Here is an 11,152-nt window from a genome sequence, read left to right as displayed (position 1 = left end):
TTCTGAGTATTTATTTATTTCACAGGAGCAGACGAAAAGATGTAGTTGGAAAAAGCTTGTAGATGTGATGTAGAAGTTGCAACAACAAACCACAAGCTCCCTGCTCCGCTCCACTCTGATGCATCCTCTTCTAGACAAATTGAACCTTGTGCGTCTTTGTTTTCCTGGTCTGAGCTGGAATCTGGCTCAAAACTGTACGGCTGCATAGCTCAGATACTGCTCGCCATTTTTGTTGCAGCGGTAATGTTAGGTTGAGGATGTGAAGGGCTGTAATCTAGAGGGAGAGCGCCTAAACAGGTGGATGATGGGAAGTAGGGGCAGGGTTACTTCACAGCAACAGTCGTGCCCACAACTCAATTTCAAATAAAGAACTATGCAGAAACTATGTCGTAGAAAATGACACAGGTTTTTGAAGATAGATCAAAACATGATCAGAGTGGGACGTTAATGCTTTTGTGGAAATCACTCAGAAGTTTTCTGTTTTGCCTCAAGTCTCCATCCTGATTTTTTGCTACATTTTCCTCCTTTTACTGAGTAAAACACCAGAAAAACACTGTCAACCTTTAGCTTTGATGAGGTGGTCACACTTGTTAATTATAAATCTGTTGAGAGTTTTTTTTTTTTACATCATCTGCTATTTCCTGCCTCGGTTTCCATGGTGACAGAAAATGTGCACTTTTTTATAAACGTCTTTTTTTCTGTTTTTGTCTTAAATCAGCAGGATAAATTTGTCAGTCAATGTTTTAAAATAGTTTATATCTTCTGCAGACATTAATCTGTTTTGATTGTTTTTGTGTTTATGTCAGGTTTTTGCTGGGTTTTTTTTTTGCCAAACACAATCCAAACAGCAGATGGCGCTAAAGAATCTCAGTTTCCTAAAGGTCAGCTTGTCAGGGCACATCCTCACAACCTCCATGTGCGCATGTGCACACACACAACGACACAACTGGGGATTGTTTCCATGACAGGAGGTCCGAACTGGTACACATCAGAGAGGAAGCGCAGGGGTCGGGACAGACGCTCAGCCCGTCAGGCAAACACTGCAGCTCCATTGTGTGTTTTTGTTTTTTTCTGCTCCACTTTGACAGACTCCCACAGAAAAGCGGTCAGCTTTAATGGCCATGGTGTCTTCACTCGGCCGTGCAGACCCGGTCCCGGCCTGATGGCAAACGGGCCGGCTGCAGGCTGTCCCAGCAGACCCCCTTTCTTCCCCTCCAGACGCACACACCCCTGGCACTACCCCGTCCCACATACCCCACCCCACTCGCCTCTGGACAACTGCTCTGACTCAAACGGATTAAAGATGACTCTCTTCTCACACTTTCTTTTTTTTTTTTACTTCTTGTCCTTCTATCTCTCCCTCCACTTCTCTTTTCTTTCCATGCCGGATGAAAGGCCTCCCAGACACCCACTCTGTGCGCATACCATTCAGGCCAGGACACACAGGAAGTCTATGTGCTTTGCCGAGGAGAGAGCGGGGGGAGGGGGAGGGGGGGGGGGGGCGGAGGAAGCAGAGGGGGGGAGTGGGTGCAAAAAAAAAAAAAAGAAGGGCTAAATGCAAGTCATGTGAAGCTCATGAGAACTAACCCTGAAAGATGGAATCTTGTTTTCTCTCCAAGTCTTTTACTTCTGTTTGTTGTTTGTCAGCCTTCATCTTCCTGACCTCACATTCGCTTCATTCTAGCGGGAAAAAGTGGATTCTCGTTTAAAAAGAACCTCCGTCACTTAAAGATTTTTACTTTTTTGTTGCCCTTAAAATTGAATGAATGAAGGAAAATTGATTCAAATGTACCCCTTTTTTTTATTGTGCTGCTACTTTTCTTAGATCTTTTTGTTTTCAGTCCCTTTTTTTGTTTTGCAAACAGCACCCTGCTACCCACTGATTAGATTAGCCTCAGTCCAAATTTGCCATGGAACTGTGAATAATTGCATCACGTGGAATGGAGCCCTTCAGTATATTTGTTACTTTTGCAGCCTGTGTTGCCTCTACAAGTGTGTATGTGTGTGTCTCTGGGTGGGTGGGTGGGTGGTTGACTGCAGCCTGAGCTCACAGAGAACGGCGTCATGTCGCATGCTTTGAATTACTGTACATTTGTGGCGGGTAGACAGTCTGCAGCCAACTGTCTCTGAGTGGATCAGACGGCAAAATCAGTCCTCCTCAAATTCACTCCAAGTGTTTCTGCAGCATTCCTTTATTTTTTGCTGGAGCTCCTTCCGTCCGATGCACACATACTCCATGTCTCTTTTTAATTGCATCCACTTACTCAAAGGTATTTAGGATTTTTCTTTCTGTCCTGACGCCTACACAGATTCCTGCTGCCAGTTCAACCGGCTTACTTCACCAGGGAGTTATGACTAAAGCCTCTGGATAAGCACCTTCAGGGGGAAAAAAATAAATGCGTCAGGTGACTAAACAGCCTTCCCCTTCAAGAACACAAGCCCTGTCCTAAACTGTAAGTTGTGCCCAGGTGTTGCCATGAAAAGTACTTATGACATCACTAAAACAAAACACGGATTCCTTTGTGCGCTGTAATCCAGTGTGACAACGCTCGAGCAAGCCAAAACCCGTCAGGAGGCTTTCCTTTCACACCCGTGACTGTGCCTTTTTTGCTTTTCGCACCTGCCGCACTTCAGGAGACTTTTTCAAACTCGCAGTCTTTCTTTCCGAAAGCATTAGGACGTGTTAACAGGGCTGACTGGGAGACTTCACATCACGTCTCCAGTTTACTCCCACAATATTTGCATTCTGCTCGTGTCACATTATAAATCCTCTGCAATCTTGAAAAACGCATTCATAACTTTATATTGCAGAGCTGACAAGTGTATACAAAAGAGCTTAGCTATGTTAGCATCTCTCTTTGAGTTGTGTGTCAGGATTAGGACACGTTTTGTCCACTAACTTTCCAAAGAGCTTTTGCATTCTCAAAAGTCTTAAGCAGGCAGGTAATATTTCGCTGGTTAAAGAGACCAGGTGATGTGCTGCTCAAGGGCCTCTTCGCCTTTACATTGTAATTCTAAATCAGCGTGATCACATTTGTTTTTGGCGAAATTGCTTTTGATTTTCCCCAACTGAAGAGAAATTCATCAGCTTGTTGCTAAATGAACCTATTTTAAACACCATTGCACCAAAGGCCATGCTAGCATTTGTCTTACTTGTGTCTGAATTCTTTCACTACTCACTACTTACTGCACTACATAGAAAGTTTACCATTTTGTAGAGCTGTCCGAATCTGCAATTCCACAATCCAGTGCCCTGGAAATTTCCCAGGAGTCACTGTGAAAAACCAGTGTGCATCAATGCTCACTCTGTTGGAGAACATAGACCACAATGCATTGTATTTGAACTAAAAAAAATTGTGCTCTTTTTTAAGCTGTTTTCCACCACTTCGGGGTTCGAAACCAACTAAATGTGGAGATCGCTGTTTTCATTATGTGTTTTATTTTTTTTCTATTCAACAGAACTATGGTAACAGGATAATTTCCCCGGTATGGGATCAATAACATTCCAGTTGTTTTGCTTGCTTTGTATTTTTTTGTTTGGACCTCAATTTGTTTTATTTCCAAAATCAGTTGATGTGTTTCATATTTTATGCAACAACCATTTGACTTCAGGATGGGAAATTCTTTTACGTCTTTCACTGGTAGGGCTGAGGATGGAGCCAATGGCTAAATTAGGATTTACTCAAAGTTAGCTTCAAGGGAAGGGAAGAGAGAGAGATGACAGAATGGGAGTAAAAAGATGTTTGCCAGGGGAAACTGACTGATTGCGAGGTTTGCTCGTTAAACACCCATTCAGCCGTTTTCTCTATTTATTTATAAAACCAAATGAATCTTGCCGCTTTAAAAAGTATGCATTCAGACATAAACCAAGGCAGTACTGATCATCAAGTTTGGTTGAATTTGTCAAAAAAAAAAATCTTTTCATTTAAAAAAATAAAAAAAGCAAATTTTTCTGGAAGTTGCAGCAGGAATAAAAAGAGAGGTATGTCACATGAACTTCTTTGAACTTTACAGTTAGAGTTCCTGCATGCATGAAAACAGCCTCGGAGCAATCTGGAACTGTATATGGGGCTTAAACAAACCCAGACGTGACTTTAAATTCACATTCCTTCACATCTTTCTGTGCAAGAGGTATGGGGATGTTACACCAACAGATCAGAGATATTCGGCATACTTCAAGTAAATACAGACTGCCAGTGGAAGGGATTGCCCGTAACTAATAACTAAGAAGTGAGTGCAGACATTGTTTTAATCCTGTTTTTAACTGACTGTCGGTTTGTACTTTGCAGCTGAGTCATTCGGCTTTCTTTTACGTTGTATTGCTTTCCCTGGGCTTTCTCAAATGGCGAGTCTTCGAGTCTGCAGAACGTCGCGGCCTGCTGTCTGTAAACACACTGAGGCGACGTTAGCCCAGCTTTGTTTCGCTCGGTGTGAATCAGAGGAGGCAGCATAATGAGGAGTCTGTTAGCAGCATTAAGGCCCAATCTCTGTGTGAAAGAGGCTTAGAGTGCTTAAAGTACATTCCTTTCCTCCTGCATTAACCTTTCAAAAGCTAATTTATTTCCCTTCCACCGAGTATGGACAACGGTTGGGCAAGAGGCAATGAAGTCCAGACATTTCCGAGGAAGTTGCCATGTTTGTTATTGAACGTGAACTTTCTCAGTTCCTTCTATCCAAAAATCCACACCCCTGCTTGGTATGTAAATATCACCGTTGCAACATTTCTACAATTTCGTCACCATGGATCAATGTCACAGAACTCCTAACATTCTGCATGACGCCAAGAGAAAACATCCTTCCTGGTTCAAACAGCTTCAGGCTTTGTGGAAACTGCGACCTTCCTGAAATGAGGGATGATTGAAGACAATGAGGCACAGCTGTACAGAAAAGGAACATTAACTAATAATAAAAAAAGTGAAGAAAACTAAAGAAAACAGATTTTGGAGGATGGTGATCATAACCTTTATGGACGACTCAGTTAAACCCAGGAAAGGGGAAAACCCTACCTACGATAAAACATGTTAAAGGTTCTGTCCTGTGGAAACAGAAGGGACAACAGCTTAATAAAATTGTTAATCAGTGTTAGAGTGACTTAAAAAGGAAAAACAATGAGACAATCCCATAAATGATATAGTAAATACAATCATAGTGCATTTTGGTGCTGTATGTTGGCAAATCGGAGTAAACTTGTAAGCTCCCCTACCTCTTGAATGTGAGCTTGGTAAAATCTGTTCATCAAACACTTTGAACACTTGACGTGAGACCACATACTTTCATTGAGGCACCTAATTGGCCAGTTTTTATCTGGAATAACTTGCACTACAGAAGACGAGATCGTGAAAAAATTAGGATTAGCAAGAAGATGGGTGATTCAGACAAATAGAATGACTCAGTAATGGCTGTTTATTCTTCTATAAAAGTCTATTGGATTTTGGCTTCTTGGAGCCAGCGGGTACTTCCTGTTTGTAATGGGAGGGGGGAGGAGTCACTCAGTTCTCTTATTCTGTCAATGGTGTGTACATCAAAATTCAGCCCTGCAGTTTTGTGGACATCACACTAATCCAACTGTATACATTTTGTAAATCAACCCCGTTTTTCTCTGGAATTAGAGGTGAACTTGTAAAAACAAGCCACCTAGTGGTTAGTTGATGAACTGACCTTCCTAAAGTGGCTTTAAATTTTAAGCTGTTTCAAACAGGTAGTTGTCCATTGGATTCGTCTAAAAAAACATTGTACTGTGTGTTCATGTGACCACACTCAATCTACTTTTTCTTATTTCCCTTTTAAATGCTGCCTTTAGGGATCGGCACAGTGAATTATCCACCTCCATCTATTCTATCTTCAAATTTGTAAGTCTCACAATTGATTTGACTTTGGCATCAGGCCGTTTATGCTTTTATATTTAATGTAAAGTAGAACCTTTCAATAAAGGGCTATGTTTGTATTCCTTCACTACTCAATACTAAATGCACCATATAGTCATTGCATTTGCCAGAATCTACAATTCCAAAATCCAGTGCCTTAGAAATTTCCCAGAAGTCTCAGCGAAAAATCCGTGTGCATCGATGCTCACTCTGTTGGAGAACATAGACCACAATGCATTGCATCTGGAAAAACTTTTGTTGAGGAGAATATGTGTTCAAATATGTTTTTTTTAAATGAACCAGCAACCTTTTCATCTTCAGAACACAGTGGATTCACAAATGATCTTTGCAAAACGCTCATATCAATTAAATTAAATAGAAATTAATTTGGCGTTTAAAAAAAAGAAAAAATAGTGAGCACTAGATAGTCCTGCACTATATAGTTAATTCGGACATAGCCATGGGGTCAAAGGAAAATTGCTCCCTTCTGACACCAGCCTCTAGTGGTGATTTCAGGAACTGCAACATGTCCTGTTTGTGTGAAAAAAGGTCAAAACGTTGTAGTAGTATGTCATTTTTATGTTGTTTTTCTTGTAGTATTATGTGAAAAATATGAGTATGTAATCTGGCTCCTTTTTGGTATAGAATTAGTGATTATGATATTTTTAACTATGACTTGAGATTTGGACTATAGCTCAGTGATGTCAGCCTTGGAGTTGCAATAACAAACAAACTGCATTTCTGTGTGTTGCAGGTTGTGGGAAGGGGTACTCAATTTTTAACACATTGCTTAACCTTGACGTGTTCTCCCTACCATGACAAAGGTGGATAAAGGTGGAGAGATTACATGTAATCCATGGACACCAGTGAAGATCACAAACCATTGAAGAAAAAAGATTCAGCACACTGTCTAGTGGGTCTAGATGACCCAACTCCCAATGTTAAAGTGCCCAGGACAGCACAAGGGTTACAGATGGTACTCCTATCCAGTCCTCTTACATCCATTGACTCAAAAATAAAAATCTTACAATACTGGAGCACCTTTTATTTAAAACTCTTTCCTTATTCACAGACAACTTTACAGCTCTGGTGAAAATAACTATTTGTAGGGATTTTTTTTTTCTCCAATTGAAACCTCTCAGACCAATAAAGTCAGAGGTGTTTTGCCAGCAGTTGTTAATGTTCTGTAAGATAATGCTTTATGACAATGAGAACATTTCACAGAAAATCATCCTCATTTATGGTCTTTTTACTGCAGAAACTATTCGTCATAGTAATCGGCAATCCGTTAAATCCATTTTTTTTTAAACTACGCTATAAATAAAACGTCTTTAGTTAAGTAAGATGGGTTGGGCAGAATTCCATGCTCCAATTTTCTACATAAGCACAACAAACATAAACAATAGCTTGGACTGGTCTACAATGTTCACATTGTGTGCTCTTCCCTTTGACTGTACGCAGCGCCGTTGACCCTGACGCTGCAGCGAATCTCTCTGACAATTATCTTTAAAAAAAAATGTTGCATTCCAGAAAGTAATAACTCAAATTTTAATCTGTTTGTTTTGTCTTCTGCTATAAACACAGACCAGATTTGACCTTGAATGTTTTAGGGGTTTTTTTTCTTGCTTTGGAAGAAAATCTAATTACATGAGCAGTATTCACAAACTTTCTGCCTTCACACTTGGAGTGTGACTACAAAAAAAAAGATCTGTGGATCTCCACTGACTTTTTTAAAATTCTTTTTTTAGCCAACCTTCCTCAACACCAGGCGAAACAATACCCAGCAGGCGTCACAAGATAAGTCACTGACGCTCAGGAAGGTTTCCCTTCCCTTTATTTATTTGCTTTTTTTTATCTTTTTCTCTGCAGGTCACTTCTGCTAAAAAAAATTTTTTTTAAATTCAGACTTTTCACATTTTGCCTGAATGTATAAGCACTAAAAACCACTCTGTATGTTTTACAAGTATTGTGCCGATTTTCTGAGAACTCAAGAGGCTGTAGGACATTTTTAAACTGGGTTTTCTCGTAAAATAAAGGCGATAAATGCGTTTAAAAACAGGTTAAGTGTGAATCTGGATAAATCAACCCAGTAGCCATAAATACAGACTGTCTCAGGATAAGCCTGAAAACAACTCAATTGCACGCTTCCTGTTTTCGAGCACGTATTCTGGGAGCTCAGAAGGAGCAGCACAGGATGTGCTCCTAAGTTGAAGATAAAGATTTCCTAGATGGGATTAATTGGGAGAGCAGATAAATTGCATCTGTTCAGCAAACGAATGAGAATGTTGCTTTAATTTCCTTTTCTTTTCTTGGCGTCCTCACCTCTGGAGTTACAGTTGTTAGCAAATCCAACAAGTGTGTGAAAGCTGTCATGCTGACACTATTCCTGGACATTAAAAAAAAGGAGGGTGGAGGTCATATGCAAACACATCACACACTTTTTCTGGATGTCTAATTCATCAAAATATTTCAGCATTCAGCTTGATGCACTGGTAACGCTAACTCTCATGTTTCCAATCTCTTGGTATCGTCGCTAATCATGCCTTTGGTCACAAGATATCTAACTAATCACTGGAATGTTTCATAACACAGCGGTTTCTTTAGAAGAGTGAATGAGAAGTGAGAAACTCTGGAGATGCTTTTTAAAAACGCCTTGCTCAATCTCTGGTTCCTCACCCCAGTGTCTGTTCAGAGCGGTGCGCCTTTGATTCACTTACGCCCTACACTGTTTGTTTATCTGTTTGTTTGCTTTTTAAATCACTCAGAGATGCTCTATCGTAGGTTTGCCCAAATATTTTTCTCTTTTTTTTTCCTCCCTTGACAACCGCAGACCCACTTGAGATAAGATTTAGTCGCAAACCAGATTTGACGGGATGTTTGTTGTTGGATTTTGCTTTGTGTAAATAACTGCATTCCTAAGTTAACTTAAAACTCCAGCAAATTTACTTAAATGTGTGAGATTAGAATTATCTGGTGTTTAGATCAGGCATCTTAAACTCAAATGAGCCAAGGGCCACTTCTACCACCAAACACAAACAAAAAAGGAAAATATAATTCTTTAAAATTCAAATAATGTAATGAAAATCATATTAAATAGCAAATCCAAATCCATTTAAAGTCCCACTCCAATCCTCTTTTGAGCCATTTTTAAATTATGTTTATGCCGGTTTAAAGCCAGTATTTAAAAAAGCACATCGTTTAAGTAAGCCTGCCCTCACTACCCATCATCCTTCTGTTTTCATGCTCTCATGCTAGCTTACAGTCCCTCACAACTCCAACCTATCGTTATCGGTGCAACAAAAATGGCGAGCAAAAAATGGAGCTTTCCAGCTGTACAGTTTTGAGCCAGATAGCAGCTCAGACGAGGAAAACAAAGCTGAAAATGGATCTATTTTTCTGCAAGCAGCTCCATCAGAATGGAGCGGCGCAAGCAGCTTGTGGCCCGCAGATTGTAGCACCTACGTCACTGCTTCAGACTTTCTCACTTTGCATTTTTTGTTTGCTACTAATTGATAACAATTTGGACAAAAATAATCCAAAATGCAATTTTAAGCTTAGTTTTCCTTATAAATGTCCTCCGTCGTAGAAAAATACCGGAAGATCATGTTAAAAACACCATTTTCCTTGGGGTGGGTCTTTGGTTGATTGGATTTAAATTATTGGTTTATTTCAAGCATTGATTGTAGACAAGACAACAACAAACAAATCATACAAATTCAATACAGAAATATGGATAAGGCATTGATTTCAAAACAACTGAAAAACTGATTGCACATACAAGAAGAAAATAAATGTGTAAGTTCTCATAATCATAAACAGAGATTTTTCCAATGACTCATACATCAAACATGTGGTTAACACATTAGACTCATAAATTAATTAATTTAATTTAATATTAATTACCGTAAATAAACTACTGTAGTTAGATTTATTACTTGGGAAGATGGAAACTTACATAATCCCATACCTATTGAGTTATTTCATTTTCATCTTTATCCTTTATAAAAATCAGACACGAGGCTGAATATTTGTCTTTCTGATGACACTTTTACCTTTAAAAAAAAGGGAGACATGCTGGTTTCCTATTTGTTTTTGTTGACAATGCCAATAAATATCACTAAATTCAAATGTCACCTCAATTCAGTCACGATACGGACAGCCATGTTGGAACTAGAAACCGTCAGTAAGCAGGGATTGGTCCGACACAATCTGTGTCAACAGTTCTATAACGACTCATTTCGCCAATCAGGATTAAGTTTGTTTGAAGGCCCCGCCCTACCTCTTGAGAGTGAGCTCGGGAAAATCTGTTCATCAAACACTTTGAACACTTGACGTGAGACCTCATACTTTCATTGAGGCACCTGAATCGCCAGTGTTTAGCTTAAATAACTTGCACTACAGAAGACGATATGAAAAAATGAGGATTAGCAAGAAAATGGGTGATTCAGACAAATAGAATGACTCAGTAATGGCTGTTTATTCTTCTATAAAAGTCTATTGGATTTTGGCTTCTTGGAGCCAGCGGGTACTTCCTGTTTGTAATGGGAGGGGGGAGGAGTCACTCAGTTCTCAAATTCTGTCAATGGTGTGTACATCAAAATTCAGCCCTGCAGTTTTGTGGACATCACATTAATCCAACTGTATACATTTTGTAAATCAACCCCGTTTTTCTCTGGATTTAGAGGTGAACTTGTAAAAACAAGCCTCCTAGTGGTTAGTTGATGAACTGACCTTCCTAAAGTGGCTTCAATTTTTAAGCTGCTTCAAACAGGAAGTTGTCCATTGGATTGTCTGAAACATTGTAGTGTGTGTTCATGTGACCACACTCATTCTACTTTTTTTTCTCTTTTTAATGCTCCCTTTAGGGACCGGCACAGTGAATTATCCACCTCCATCTATCCTATCTTCAGAGGAAATTTGTGAGTCTCACGACTGATTTGACTTTGGCATCAGCCTGTTATTTTCTTACTACTTCAATGAAAACAAAATAAACATTTCTAAGTTTTAAACGTTTCTTTAAATTCCTTTTGTAATGCCAGCCACAAGTTTTTTCCCCTGTTTTTGTGCCAGCTATCTGAGTGTGTATTGAGCTCCACATGTGTGATGTTCGTTTGCTCATTTGTAGGTCTAATAATTAATTTTTGAAAGAAAAATAACCTTTTTGTTTTTTAGTATTTTTTGTTAGTAGTTTTCTGCTATAAAATGATTCTTTTCAATTGAAATGAGTCATTTTAAGGGCTAAATTGGTTTACAATTTAGGTGAAAGTGGCCCCCCTTGCCTTAAAAGT

The sequence above is a fragment of the Oryzias latipes genome, chromosome 12 (genome assembly GCF_002234675.1).
Source record: "Oryzias latipes chromosome 12, ASM223467v1".
Lineage (NCBI taxonomy): Eukaryota > Metazoa > Chordata > Actinopteri > Beloniformes > Adrianichthyidae > Oryzias > Oryzias latipes.
Note: the sequence above shows the minus strand (reverse complement) of the source record.